This window comes from Equus asinus, chromosome 6 (assembly GCF_041296235.1).
Source record: "Equus asinus isolate D_3611 breed Donkey chromosome 6, EquAss-T2T_v2, whole genome shotgun sequence".
Lineage (NCBI taxonomy): Eukaryota > Metazoa > Chordata > Mammalia > Perissodactyla > Equidae > Equus > Equus asinus.
This window is the reverse complement of record NC_091795.1, coordinates 13,260,377-13,275,843: the sequence shown is the minus strand read 5'-3', so window position 1 is coordinate 13,275,843 and position 15,467 is coordinate 13,260,377. Positions and strand designations below refer to the sequence as shown.

The 15,467-nt window shown below is 43.6% G+C and overlaps 1 long non-coding RNA gene across 1 annotated transcript in view; it reads left to right on the top strand.

Moving 5' to 3' along the window:
• LOC123286734 (uncharacterized) overlaps window positions 1–15,467 on the top strand; it is a 48,567-nt gene that overhangs the window by 25,195 nt on the left and 7,905 nt on the right. The window contains exon 2 of the long non-coding RNA XR_006529517.2: window positions 14,103–14,200. This is a non-coding gene — a long non-coding RNA (uncharacterized lncRNA). The remainder of the gene's footprint in view (window positions 1–14,102; window positions 14,201–15,467) is intronic.

Here is a 15,467-nt window from a genome sequence, read left to right as displayed (position 1 = left end):
GTTTTCCAAGCAGCTGCACCACCATCTTATGTTCTCAATGGCAGTGTATGAGGCTTCCAGTTTTTCCACATCCTTGTTGACACTTGTTATTGTCTATCATTTTTAGTAGAGCCGTCCTAGTGGGTGTGAGGTAGTATCTCATTGTGGTTTTGATTTGCATTTTCCTATTACTAATGACTTGAGCATCTTTTCCTGTGCTTTTTGGCCATTTGCTTCTTCTTTGGAGAAAGACGACTTTCATTTCTTAATCGGGTTGTCTTTTTATTGCCGAGTTGTAAGAGTTCATTATGTATTCTGGCTACTAGTCCCTTAAAAGATGCATAATTTGCAAATATTTTCTCCCATGCTGTGTGTTGTCTTTTCCCTTTCTCGACAGTGTTCTTTGAAGCACAAAAGTTTTTAATTTTGATTAAGTTCAATTTACCTATTTTTTTCTTTCATTGCTTGTGCTTCTCACGATGTTTTCGTGCCACTTAGAGCTTCGTGCCCGGGCAGCCAGCTGATGGAATTCTCTTGATCTTCTCCAGGCTGGGGACTTGAAAACATTGGAAAATACTACTATGTAAGGCGTATTGCCGTAATTACTGTCTTTGTCTTTCTCCTCAAAGATGGTGATGATGGCAGTTTCCAACCCTATGAACAATGTCTCCGAAACCTCCAAGACACACTATAGGGCACAGAGGTGCCACCACTTCCCATTTGAAGTTTCAACAGACCTCTACCATTTTCAAGTCTCTAAGGCAGTCTTTCTCCTGAGTGAATTCTTTGGAATGTTCTTCCCATGGGACACCTGCAAAAAAAGGGCCCTATGGTCAAACAAGGGCATGCCAAACCTCTCTAGAAGATGCACAATATGTGTTAGAATAATAACGTCTCTGAGAAGTTCTGCAATAAATAAATAAGTGTAAACCAAAGCTTCTCAAATTATTTGAGCAAGAAACTATTACAAACAAGAAACTTGACTATTATAAACAAGAAACTTGACTTCACAGTTGAACGGGCAGGAAAAGACAGGCTATCTTAGTGACCTAACGCAATGAAAGTCTATCAACTTTCAATTCAGAGTGCAGCGTGGGTCCCAGTGCCCTTCTGCCATAGTCATACCATATGGAACACATGGCCTCCAAAACAGCCAGGGAAGGGAGAGAGAGAATGGAGGCGTGTGGCTGGGAGATTTTTATGGGCTGGACCTAGACATTCCCTTGGCCAGAATAGTCTCATCTCTCTAGGTGCAACGTGGTCTCACTGTGCACTTAGGAGGAAAGGGTTTGGTGACGCGTAGTGTGGTACCTGCCACACATGATTCGGAAACACCGCTCGATTGCCTTACACAGCTTCAGAATAGGCATCCATGTTGACTGACAGCGTATGAGGAAGCCCCCAAGAGTATCATGGCCTTCCCTCCTGGACCACCTCCCGATGGTGAGGCTCCATCGTGCCTCAGAGCCTGGCCCTCTTTGTGGAGCCCGGGAAAACAGAGCCTACTCTGACCCTGTGCTTATATCGCTATCAATCATGTGTACTTCTACAAAAAACAGGGGATCATTTGAAAGATCACATGCCAAAAAGATCTTGCATTTTCATTCCATCAGAGACAAAATTTGACAGGAGCAATTGAGTCAATGACTTTAGATTGCTCCACTGAAAATCAGGTCAGTGGGATACTAATGTGAGAATATGGCTCTGTGTGCCATCAGACCAGATGGAACCCTGAAGACCTGACACAGCCAATGCATTAACACGGCCAACCTATGGCTGTTATTACTTAGAGTCCTGACACGCAGAAAAAATGAGGAGAGAAAAAAAAAATAATGCTAGTGGTAAATATTTGATGTTTTCCCAGAAAGAAAACTAGGTCTTGGTGTGGTTGGTGCATCTCTGCGGTTTAAGGACATAAATAGCCTGAAAGACGTGTTAATATTTTACACAAAAAATCAATAACTCCCTCCTGAGTGCATATGATGCCATTATGGCTTTTCAACATCAAGTGGTGTTGCAGAGGAGAAGGAGAGGTACTGTGTAGGTGGCGATGAAAAAGAAAGCGAGGAACAGATGATAAAAAGGGTCAGAAAAGGTGCTGTGTGTGCCTGCAATGTGAGGTACTTGGGAGGGTCTTCTGGGTGGGGAGCAGGCCTGGTGCAGCCCGTCCGAGGTGGGTCAGCCTGCCTGGTGCCCTGGGCTGCTGCCAAGACCAGCCTAGGTCCTGCCCGACAGAGGTGGCTGCAGAGGGACGAGCCCCAAGGCAAAGCTTGTTTTGGAGCTGTGTGGTACCCGGCAAAGAGCACCCACTTTAGAGCCAAAACCTGGCTCTGCTGCTCTGTGACCCTGTACAAGTTCCTTACCCCCAGCAGGGCCCACTTCCTCCACTGTGCCCAGGACTGTAGTGAGGCCTGGAAATGGTTCCGCCAAGCCCTCACGCACAGTGGGCACTCCAGCATGGTGGCCATCCTATTGCCCTCTGTGTGCTCGTATTTCTTTTTCTCTCTTAGCATCCCCATCCCTCACTGCCCAGCGCTCCAGCTCTGATGTCAGAGACAGGGCTGTTTCTCTCCTGGCTCCACTTCTGAGCAACTGGAGCAGTCTTTTCTGTCTCCAAGGCTCAGTCTACTCAACTGAAAATGAGAAACATTTTAGTATCTATCTACTGGAGTGGTTGTGAAGATTAAACGTGGTAATGCACGTAAACTATGAAGACACTGCTGGACACAAGCAGACACAAGACACTAACAATTGTTATTTCATTGCTTATGTAATCAGTGGTCCCAAAGCTAGTAGAAGCAAGAGTTTCCAAGAAGTGGTGATGGGTCTTGAGCACACTCAATGTGAGAAAGGATCGAAAAAGGAGTATTGAGAAACACACCCATACGCGGCTCTGGTCAGTGTGCAGGGCATCCTTTCTCTACAGAGGGCAGCTGTGAGGAAGGAAGAAGGATGGCCTTCCAGATGCTTCTCTTTTGTCTTATAAATATTTCCCAAATAGCCTCTCCTTCATTGCAGTTGATTATTTCCTTACCTGAGGCAGAGAGGTCTTCTCCAAAGTGTCTGCTCAGCAACCTGGTTTTTCCCAATTACTGCACAGGTAAACCAGAAGGATTCGTTTAGGGGTTAAAAAGTATTATTGCAACCCAAATCTGACTGGGCTTCCCAGGCTGGCTCTTCTGTCACCCTACACCCCAAGGCCAAAGTTGTACAGCCATAACTTTTAAAACCCCAAACCCACTGAAAAGCATCGCCAAATAATGTGAATAAAGTTTCATGGAGAGGAAATGGAAAAGGTTCCACCAACATCACACCAGAAAACATTAGAAAATTCCGCTGTGACTCCTCTCTCCCAAGGTTCCACTTCCTGGGGCAGCCATGTGTCTCTTCTCCCACCCTGCCTCCCGCCCCCAACCCTCCTCGTCAGCGGCCCTCCCCCTTTCCACACACTCTGCGCTTCCCCTGCAGGCTCTCTCTGCACCTCTGCTCATTTGCATGCCCATCCAGAACCTGCTCAAAAGAACAAAGCTTCACCCATAGCTGGCCACCCCCATAGGAAGGCAGGAAAGGAGAAATTCATCAAGAGGTAATAATTTCCTAGTCACAAGGTAAATATAAATTCATATTTAATAGTTTTTCTATTAAGCACATTTGCTAAGATTTCTTTTTCTCCTTTCTAGTAGCAAAGTAGCAAGAAATGAAAATATCCTGTCTGGTTAGGGAAATGTAATTTACTTACTACTTCTCTCCCAGAAGGGCTCAGCCTGGAGAAAACACTCTCAGAATGTCTAAAGTGAAATTTAGTTTTTACTTTGCTTTGAGGCTAAGTAGCCTAGTAAGGAAATACAGGGGAGCTGAATTTTATGTGAGATTCGTTTTCCTAAGTATCCCATTTAAGTTAAAACACATACAATTGTATGGGAGGAAGACAATTCCTCTGCCCTCTAGGTCCTTCTGGCTGGCCTAAGAATTAGATTGACATGAGACAGAACAACAGGAGAAAACCAAACAAATTTAATAACTTGTATACATGGGAGAGACACAGGAAAACTCAGTAACTCCCCAAATGGCCAAAGCTCTCACCTTAAATAGATCTTCAGCTCAAGACAAAGGAGGATGTTGGGGGTGGTGGTGTGGGACTTCAAAGGGGAGGAATGCAATTCACATGGAGATAGAAAAGCTAATGTTTGGTAAACAGTTGTTTGCCAGGCCATGCAGAGACAAGGGGACATGGGGAGGACTTTGATCAAATGGGCCTTGCTAGGTTCCTCCCTGTCTACCACACATAGTTCATATTATCCTATAGTTATCTATCGTGATAGCTCCTTCCTGCAACAGGCCTTTTATCTTAAACTCTTTTAGGTAGTTAGGGGGAAGGTCAAAGTTTCTCCCTGAGTCTTTGGTCTTTAAAATAATCAGGCCAAAGAGACACATTTTGGGGTAGCAAACTCTGCTCCCCTACACGATTCAGAACTAATAATGGTGGGTATTTTTGTTTAGCAGTCAGTATGTTGAGAGACAATTCTCCCTGGGTCTTGCAGAGCAAGGCACTGACTGCCTTTGTTCTGGATCATCTTTCCAAGGATCTGAGTATAATGAACAGCCTGGGGCAAAGGGTGGGCGTGACTAAAGATGGCCCTCTCTGCAACGAAGGTCAAATATGCTTGCCGCCCACTATAAGAGATGTGGATTCCACAAGCTCTGGGTCCTTCTCCTGCAACATGACCCACTATGGTGCAGGTGTCACCTGGCCTTCTCGGTGTCACCCTGGGAGCTGGAGCTCTGGAAACTAGCACAAATGCTGCTTCTCTGGCTGCTCCTATTGCTGTGAGTAATAAACATTCCTTCTTCTCTGACCCAGGAGTCTCCTCCACGAGCAGCCATGAAACTGTGCAGGCTAACTTGTCAGGTAAAATCTCAGACTCCTCACAGGGCTTGACTAGGTGATGCTCTCCCAGGGGAAACTTGAGTAAAACAGTTTACCATTCACCAGGCTCTGCAGCTTGGAAATGGTGTGTTCAAGGTCTCCCTTGCACCTGAGCTCAGGAGCAGGGTCTCCACTAGATGCAAAGTCAGTAATGAGCTGAGCCAACACCAGACTGCAGTGCCCGCACTCTGAGTTGCTGTCAGGAACTTTAGTGGAACTTGTTCTGCTCTAGTTTTCTGTATTTTGAAGGCTGGTGGACTGGTCTCTATTACATTTGGTACATTCTTCTGTTAAAAGGAATTCTGCATCTTAAAATTTTCTCTACTTGAAGGCAGTGTAGGGGAGGAAGACATTTCCTCTACCCTCTCTGGGTTCGTCTGACCGGAGAACGAATTAAATTCACATGAGACAGAATAGCAAGAGAAAATTAAACAAAGCTTTATAGCATGTATACATGGGAGAGGCTCAGGCAAGCTGAGCAACTTGCCAAAATGGCTGAAGCCCCTATCTTAAATATCATCTTCAGCTAACGACAAAGGAGGATGTTGGGGGTGAGGGGAGTCAGTTACAGGAGGTTACCAGAAACAGGAATAAAATTATTATGCAGATTTAAGTCCTTGCCTTTGGTATTGATTAAGAGTTTCTAGAGAGAAGGTCATCCCCTTTCTTCTTCCTCGTACAGAGAGGGAGGGACCTTTACAGAAGGAGATTTCCTTTACAATGTAAATGTCTCTTAACAAAAGGCAAGCAAGTTCCACTCCTCAGAGCCTCCTTCCCTGTCCCAGTTTATCAAAAGCAATCAGCCTCAAATAATCCTCATGCCAGAGAGACATATCTTGGCTGGCCAAGACCAGTCCCCCACAGCAGTAACCCCCATCATTGTTGCAAACGAGTCAGCATAGGGATGGCCTTCATCCCCAGAGTGAGGAAGGGAAGGAGAGCAAGAGAGATGGAGTTAGACCTCCTCTGACTGGGGAACCCTGAGCCCCAGAGAGTGCTCTCCAGGAAGTACTGAGACGCTCTGCCTTCCTCTGGCTCCTCCTGTCATTTTCCATATAGGAAGATTAGAACTAGTCAAATGCTAGGGAGAGACAAGACTTAATAGGAAATTATTTAAAAATTGAAATAGTAGACATGCCACTTGTGAAACTTTCAGACAATACAGAAGCTTATTATAGACACCATGTAAGTTCTCCCCAGCACCCACAGTTTGCTGAGTGTTCCATCAGGCCTTTTTCTTTGCCTATCTGGGGATGGGGAAAAATGTGTATATGAGGGAGGATATTGATGGCTCAGAAGAAAAGCCACGGAAGCTGGTGGGAGCTTCATGCATGACCAATTTAGGGGGAGGGGGCAGAGAACATTTCTGAAGAAGAGTCCAGAAGAGGAGAAGTATATCCAGGGGATCACAATTGTGTTTGTATCTTTGATCTCTTAGCCTGGGTAATGGGCATACAGGTGCTTAATGTGGTAATGTGTATAATTTTTTGTATGCCTAAAGTGTTTTTTTTTTTTAAGGGAAAGTGATTAGAAATAGGTAAAATTCATTCAGAAAAATAATTCCATATACCATAGATTTATATGTGTTTCATCAGATGTGTGTATAAAACACATCAGGTGTTTATATTGGAAGTAATTACGTAACAGTTAATTACAGTTCATCTTCTGTTGTTGCTTAATTGTAAAATAAAGGAAGTGAAATAATGGGATCGTCATTAGCTAGGGGCCTGGGCATGAAGGCGCGGGCTGGTGACATCTGAACAGTTTCTAATGCCATCTAGTGGTAACGACATATGCAATCTTTGGGAGCAGCCTCTCAGACTCAGCCTCGGAAACACTCCAGGAGCTTTTAAAACTACTGATATCTGGGCCCCACCCCCAGAGATTCCAATTTAATTGGTCTTAGGTGCGGCCTGGGCATCAGGACTTTTAAAAAGCTCCTCAGGTGGTTCTAATGCAAAGCTGAGACAGAATCACCATCCTTAAACGAATGAGAGAAATGTTTAACGCCTAAAATCCTATGATCCCAGATCAGGCATTCATCCCTTCATTCACTCAGCAAATATTTATTGAGCACATATTATATGCCACGCATTCTTCTAGGTCCTAGGAAAGTAAAGTCATGAAGACATTCAAGAGCTCTGTTCTCATGGAACGTATATTCCATCTAGAGAAGAAAGACGTGAATGAATGCATACAACATCAAGAACCCGTCTGGCAGGGATGAGGACTGGGCAGAGAATGAAAAGAGGGTAAAGGGATGGAGACTGGGGGGATGGCTGCTTTCCTTGTGGTCAGAGAAATCTCTGGGGAGAAGCTGAGGAAGAAAAGACAAGAAGGAGGCAGCTCTTCTGCTGGCGGAAAGAGCCAGAGCAAAGGTCCCAGGCTGGCATGAATTGGCCTGTCTACAGAACAAAGGCCAAGGGGAACAGAGCGTGGAGGCGCAGGGACAAGTGACCAACTGTTCAAAGACTTGGACTTTGTAAACTAGGGAAAGGAGTTGGAATTTTATTCTAACCACACCAAGAAGCCACGGGGCTTTTAAGCAAGCTAGTAAATAATCCGTAAGCCTAAAATACTAGGAACATGCTCCCATTTATCTTAAAACTGAGGCCTTTCCATCAGATTTCTCTAAAGGGTATCATATTCAAGATTGTTTCTACAAGTAGCAGTTAGATACATGTTAATTGTTTATTAAAGCTGAGTATTCTGTTTTTATTAAATTTTAACCTAAAAAAAAAACCACTGCAGGGTGCTGGCCCCATGGCCAAGTGGTTAAGTTCGTGTGCTCCGATTCGGCGGCCCAGGGTTTCGCCAGTTAGGATCTGGGGGCACAGACATGGCACCGCTCATCAGGCCATGCTGAGGTGGCGTCCCACATGCCACAACTAGAAGGACACACAACTAAAAATATACAACTATGTACCAGGGGCTCTGGGGAGAAAAAGGAAAAATAAAATCTTTAAAAAAACCCACTGCAGTTCAGAGGTCTCCAAGACCACTCTCAGGTTCAGTGATTTGCTAGAAGGACTCGCAGAACTCAGAAAAGCTGTTGTAGGGGAGGAAGACACTTCTACCCTCTAGGTCCTTCTGGCTGGCCTAAGAATTAAATGGACATGAGACAGAACAAGATGAGAAAAACAAACAAAGCTTTATAACACGTATACATGGGAGAAACCCAGGAAAGCTGAGTAACTCGCCAGAATGGCGAGTTGCCACTTTAAATACCATCTTCAGCTAAAGGCAAAGGAGGATGTTGGGGGGCAGTGGTTTGGGACTTCAAAGGGGAGGAAGGCAATTCACATGGAGATGGAAAAGCAAATGTTTGATAAACAAGTGTTTGCTGGGCTGGCTACAGACAATGTTATCTTATGGTATTAGCGCCTTGCTGGAACAGGCCTTCTGTCTTAAATTCTTTTAGGCAGTTAGGGGGAAGGTTTCTTTCAGAGTCTTTTGTTCTTAACAATAATCAAGGCAAAGAGACACATTTTGTGGTGGCCAATTCTGATCCCCAACACTGTTATCCTCACAGTTATGGTTTATCACACAGAAAGGATACAGATTAAAATCAGCTAAGGAAAAAGGCATAAAGGGCCATGTCCAGGAGACAGCAGGTGCAAGCTTCCAGCTGTCTCTCCCATGGAGCCATGCAGAGCACCTGCTTCTCCCAGCAACAATGGGTGGCAACACAGGGCATTGCCAGCCAGCCACCTCTTATTTATTACTAAAAGTAATAGATAAAAAAAGGGCAGTATAAACGTCTTATCTAGGTGAGATAAGATGTTAGTAAATACCAGAAAAAGCAACTAAAAGAGTTGAAAGTGGTTGTCTCTGGGAAGAACTTGTGGGGAAGAGGGGGCCAGGGGACGCTGTTTCCTCGTTATAGGCCTGTTAGAACTACTTGATCTCTGGTGCAGCTGTCAATCTGCTAAAATAAAAATTAATGTTTCAACAAATTAAAAAGAGGGTAGAGAAAAGAAAACATTAGTACTTTTAAAAATTGTAAAAATAAACATTTTTTAATGTTTTAAAAATTTTAAGAAAGGATAGAAGATATGAGATATCCAGATGATGTTCTAGGAAGGAAAAAATGGCAAATGAAAACAAATAGTATTTCTCTATGTGATATAAATGTCTTGGATTATTTTGAGTACTGTTTTTTAAATGTTATTTTTATGGACTTGAAAAAGCTATAAGGGTTTTCCTAGGTTCACTTGCAACATCAGTCCTTCATTTCTTCCCAAAGGTAGTGGGTTTCAACTCATATTTCTCTGAGCCTGTGGGAGGCGCCTCCAGGACACCCGGAGGGTTAGTCCAGGAGAGGCAAAGTGAGTGGTACTCTGGGCACCCTCACTTCAACCAGAATGGCTCTCCTTTAGTCTGGTTTACATAGTGGTGTTTTCCACAGGATTTTTTTACAGGAGGGAAACCTCTGCTGCTAAAAGAATATCTGAAAAACACTGCTAGTCTTAGGTGCTGTGGGGATCCTATGTTTGAGGAAGGATTCTATACTTACATTCAGAAATATCTCATCACATCTCTAGGTAGTAGGCTCTTTATTTGGACAAGTTGTGCTAAGTTTGGAGAAGGGGCTGGGGGTCTGGTCCGCTCAGCACTGGCTCAGCAGCAGCAACAGCAGGTCGGGGCTGGAAGTGTTAGCAGGTTCAAATGATCAAGTTATAGATGAGTGAGGGCTTCTTGGCTCTGGAGGGCCTCCTGGTCACAACATGGGGCTCTCGTGCATTTTTTGTCAGCAGACCTTTATTGAACCCTGTAGTGGACCAGGTACTGGGTAAGAGCTGTGGATCCAGAGGTGAAGAAGGGCGTGCACCTGACTTCACGATGGGCAGTCTAGGTGAGGATACAGCCAGTCCACAGGCAATTACAGGACATCACTGAGCCACATATCTTCCATCTGCTGCCCAGAGTCACTCTCCACATTTCTATACCCTGCCCTCCACCGCAGGAGGCTGGGTACAACCTCCCGTGAACCATGCCAACAGGCTCCCTAGGCTTCTGGCTTCCAGTTGGGTTTTGCCATTGGGCTGCTCCAGCAAGAGATCTGAATGGGCAGAAGAGTAGGGTATTTAGGGTATTTATTTCCCTAGGTCACTAATCCTACATGACTCTTTCCTTCCAGGTTCTGACAATCCCTCCCCCATTCGTCTCTTTGGGGTTAGAGGTGGTAACTGCTCCACTCTACCAGCCCTGGGTTATTGCAATATCCTTTGTGATTTCCCCATCTCATCCAAACCCCCCTAGAGTTGTATAATTTGAGTGTGACATCTGTTTCCTATTGTGACTTTGACCGGAGAAACTCTGAGAGCAATGTTAGGACGGGCACAGAGACTAAAACTGAGTAGGGAATGTCTTATAATGAAGGTGCGTGGAAGAGGTTGTGTGAGTCAGGAACGGTGGGGTGAATTTTGTTGTGTCCTGATTTGATTGGTTTAATGGACATCTTGTGATTTAAAAGCCCATAAACAGTTTGGATTGTCTAAAGCAGAGGTCAGTAAGTTACTACCTGGGCCAAATCTGCCTCTTTTTGCAAATCAAGTTTTATTGGCACACAGCCACACCCCTTCATTTACATACTGTCTGTGGCCACTTTCACACTACAACAGCAGAGTTGAGCAGTCCTGATAGAGATTATATGGCCTGCAAAGCCTAAAATATTTACTGTCTGGCTCTTTACAGAAAAACGTTGCTGATCCCTGGTCTAAGGCAGCAGTTCTCAAAGTGTGGTCCGTGGAACCTTGGGAGGTATTTCTGACCCTCGGTCAGTGAGGTCAAAACTATTTTCACAATAAAAGTAAGACATTATTTGCCCTTTTTACTGCGTTGACATTTGCACTGATGTGCAATCCCCAGGCTGGGCAAAATTGCTGGTGCTTAGCATGAATCAAGGCAGCGGCCCTAAGTTGTTCTGGCAATCATATTCTTCACTGTATGTACCCACAGGAGAAAAGGAGTAAAAGCCAGTAGCACTTAAGAATGTCCTTGATGAAGCAGTAGACATTATTAATTTTATTAAAAGTCATCCCTTGAGCACATGCTTTTTTAACATTCGATTAAATTTTTAATATCCTATTAATATTCTATCTGACACACTGGGAAGTACGCAGACAGCACTCCTGCCGCATCCATAGCGGTCTCAGAGAGAAGCACTTTGCGATTGTTTGAGTTATGAGCTGAATAAAGCCACTTATTTCATGGGACACCATTTTTACTTGAAAGGATGACCATCAGATAAATGATGGCTCTTCAGCTTTAGGTACTTGGCCACATTTTCTTGAAAACAAACGAAGTGAGCCTGTCACTTCAAGGAAATCTACTGATACTATTTGTTGCCAATGATAAAATTTAAACATTCATGTGAAAATTAGAATTTTGGAAAACTGCATTTGCCACTGTGAGCTTCACAGCTTCTCAACGCTTAAAATACTTTTCTCATGAGACCAGTGATGATACTGATGAATGCAATTTTTTACATTGTATCATGAAATGTTTATAACCAACATTTGGAAGATCTGCATATTGCAGTGAATAATATTTTCCAAAGAGTTAATGTATGATGATCCAAAAATCATCCATGGTAAAAGATCTACACAATGTGCAGGATGGATCAGTGGATTTTTTTTTTTAGGAAGATTAGCCCTGAGTGAACATCTACCTCCAATCCTCCTCTTTTTGCTGAGGAAGATTGGCCCTGAGCTAACAACTGTGCCCATCTTCCTCTATTTTATATGTGGGACGCCTGCTACAGCATGGCTTGATGAGTGGTGCCGTGTGCACACCCGGGATCCGAACCAGTGAACCCCAGGCCACTGAAGTGGAACGTGCCAACTTTGCTGCGCCACTGGGCCAGCCCTAGGCCCAATGGATTTTAATGTAACAAATTGAAAATTCTTTCATATGGTTTCAGATTCTACATCATAAAGAACCTTTAAGAAACTACAACTTTTTTTGTGCAACAATTTTGGTGCTGTATCAAAGAAGAATAGCCACAACTGTGTAAAAAGGCTATTAAAATACTGCTTGCTTTTCAACCACGTATCTGAGTCATTGTCTTCATATCCATCGACCAAAACAACAAAAGTCCAACAGATTAAATCCAGGAGCTGATGTGAGAATCAAGCTCTCTTCCATTAAGCTGGACATTAAAGACACTTGTAAAAACATAGTGTTACTCTTCTCACGAAACGTGTTTTATTTGGGAGAATATAGTAATTTTCATTATTATTTTTAAGTCAATAAATATTTTAACATTTTATCAGTTTTAATTTTTAATATGACAGATCTTGATGGATATAACCCATATCAACGAAAACTCTTTGAGGTCCTCAGTAACTTTTAAGAGTATAAAGGATTCCTGAGAACTGCTGGTCTATTTCAGGGAACTCTGGAAGTCCTTGGACCTCGAGGCAGTGGTCAGGAGATGGAGACGCTGGGCAGTCTACAAACCCCAGGGCCTGGACGGACACGATTTTAAATATCACAAGAACCCAGGTTTTGTGTGCTAGGCACTGTGCCAAGCCTTTAGAGTCATTATCTTGTTCACAACGAAGCTCTGACGTTGGTACTATTAGACCTGTCACTCAGAAATGAGGAAACTGACTCGGATCTCAGTTCTCAAAGCTGGTAACTGGAGTGGGGACTCAGATCGTGCCAGCTGGCTTCAGGTCCCATGTCCCTAACTATGACACCACATGACCGTGGACATGGGTCTAAGTCTGTTTTCCTTATGTTCTCTTTCCAATAAACTGAGATGGTGTAGTTTCCCAATAAACTGCAAATGCCAAAGGGCTCGCACTATAGCTCTTACTAAGTTACCTTTGGTCATGCTGAATGAGTTCCAACACAATTAAATGAAGACAAAGGCAGTCGAAGAGTTCAAAATTATCTTCGGTAGGGAAATGAAAACAATAACCACTCAGTTTTTCATTTGTTTCCCCTTATGAGCTCATAACTCACAATTCGCAATTTATAGCTGTTTTCAATTCTGTTATTGCCACTAATGAACTAAATGGCACTCCCAGTTCACATCAGCAGGATCGTTATTGCTGCGTGAATGGAAGGGGTCTTCAAAAATATCTACGTTCAGGGCCAGCCTGGTGGCACAGCAGTTAAGTTCGCACGATCCGCTTCTTGGTGGCCTGAGGTTCACCATTTCGGATCCTGGGTGCGGACATGGCACCACTTGGCAAAAGCCATTCTGTGGTAGGCGTCCCACGTATAAAGTAGAGGAAGATGGGCACGGATGTGAGCTCAGGGCCAGTCTTCCTCAGCAAAAAGAGGAGGATTGGCAGCAGTTAGCTCAGGGCTAATTTTTCTCAAAAAAAAAAATTCTTAAAAAAAAAGAATCTACATTCATAGGTCTGGTCTTTCTCATTGGAAGGATTTAGAAATACTTGAAATTAATTTCATGTCAGATGTCTCATGTTGAGGTAATCTAAAGGCTAAAATAAAAGTTTTATTGAAGAAGGTCAACAGTACAGCCAGTTTTATACTTAAAAGTCCACAAACAAAAATTAACTCTTTTCAAGAAGCTCTTTCTCAAGATGGGTAAGATGAGGCCGGGGAGCCCAGGAGAACAGCTCCCTTCCCTGTGGATTTTCTCTGTCACCCAGAAGAAGAAATTGAGGGTCAGACATGTCAACAGCTTGACCAAAGCTACAAAGTAGAGGAAGAACACTGAGCTCCTCCTCCTCTAGCCTGAAGGCTCCTCCTCAAGGGCAGGGACTGGGTCCCCTGCATGATGTATCACCAGCTAGTGGCACAGGGCACGCAGTTGGGGTTTGGCAGGTGTTGGCTGAGCTGCGTCCAGGTCGCAGACCATGCAAGCCTGGTTCTGAAGCTCATGCTCACCTCCCTAGCTTACTACTGTTCTGATGGGGTTAGTCCTCGTTTGAGAGCCCTGATTTGAGAAGAAATCCCAAAGGATTGATGACTACATGCGGAACATCGAAGGGCTTTGGGGAGAATCAGAGAAGCGGAAAGAGCTTTCTGATGCTGACATAGTCACTGGAGGTGACTGTGGCCAGAAAACCAAGTGTCTTCACTGAAGCTGCCTCCCTCTTTTTGCCTCTCCCAGTTTTTCTGAAAGAACCACCTGGGAGGGATAAGAAACAAACTAACCGCGGGGCTATGGGACAGCACCACGGGGAGACTTACATTGTTTTGCCTCGTGTTTCAGAGTGTTCCACGTGGAAAGTGGAGTGAAGCTGCTGTCAACAACCTAGACAGGAGCAGGCTGGTGTCTCAGGAGGCAGAACAAAGGAGAAGGCACAGCTGGTATTCCTTTCAGTTTGGGAAATGGGGAGACCTCAGAAAGAACATATGTATGGGCAGATGTCTGAGTGAAAAAGAACAATCTCCAATCATAGGCTTACGATGGATGCTCTCCCTCTTTCAAGAAAATTTTTGGGGGCTGGCCCCAGGCATAATGGTTAAGTTTGGCGTGATCTGCTTCTGTGGCCCAGATTCACAGGTTTGGATCCCAGTCGTGGACATACACCGCTTGTCAGCCATGCTGTGGGGTTCACCCATGTCTAAAGTGGAGGAAGATTGGCACAGATGTTAGCTCGGTGCTAATCTTCCTCAGCAAAATAAATAAATAATTTTTTTCCATCCTAAAAATAATACGTTTATTTGGAAGTCACATGAATGTAAAAAGAAAAAAAGGTATCCATCTAAAGACAATTACTGTTTACAACTTTAAGTATATAGGTGTGTGTGTATGTATACACACACACACACATATATATCATAATTATTTGGCTTTAGCATTATGCCATAGGACTGTTGCTATATTTTTTTTTAATTTTTCATTTTGAAATAATGGCAGATTCACGGGAAATTGCAAAAAAGTGTAGAGTTCCCATGTACTCTTCACCCAGTTTCCCTCAATGACAACATCTTGGGTAACTATAATACACACTCACAATGAGGAAACAAGCAATGTTGCAACATGTGTGTCTAGTTCTATGCGATTCTATCACGTGTACCTCTGTGCAGGCACCGTCACAGATAAGATACAGAACTGCTCCATCATCACAAAGCTCCCTCATGCTACCCTTTTAGAGTCACACCCACCTCTCTGCCCCCTACTATCCCTACTCTCTGGAAGCCATTAATCTATTTTCCATCTCTAAAATTTTATTTCAAGAATGTTATATAAATGGACTCATAAGTATGTGACCTTTTGAGACTGGCTTTTTTCAGCCAGCATCATTCCCTTGAGATGCATCCAAGTTGTCACATACATCGATTTTTCATTCATTTTTAATTGCTGAGTAGTATTCCATGTATGGATTTATCTCATAATTTTAAATGGTTGGTAAACAACATATACAATGACTGCATAATATTCCCAGTGGTAGAGATGCTGTACATTTCCTAGCAGGTCCCTTATTTTTGGACATTTAGGTCTTGCTGATGAAAATAAATGCTGCTGAATATCTTGTCCAAAAAGGGTTTCCTGATTCTGTTTTCTTTAAGATAGACTTTCAGAAGTGGAATAATTTAGACAAAGGACATTAATGTTTTTCAGACTCTTAAT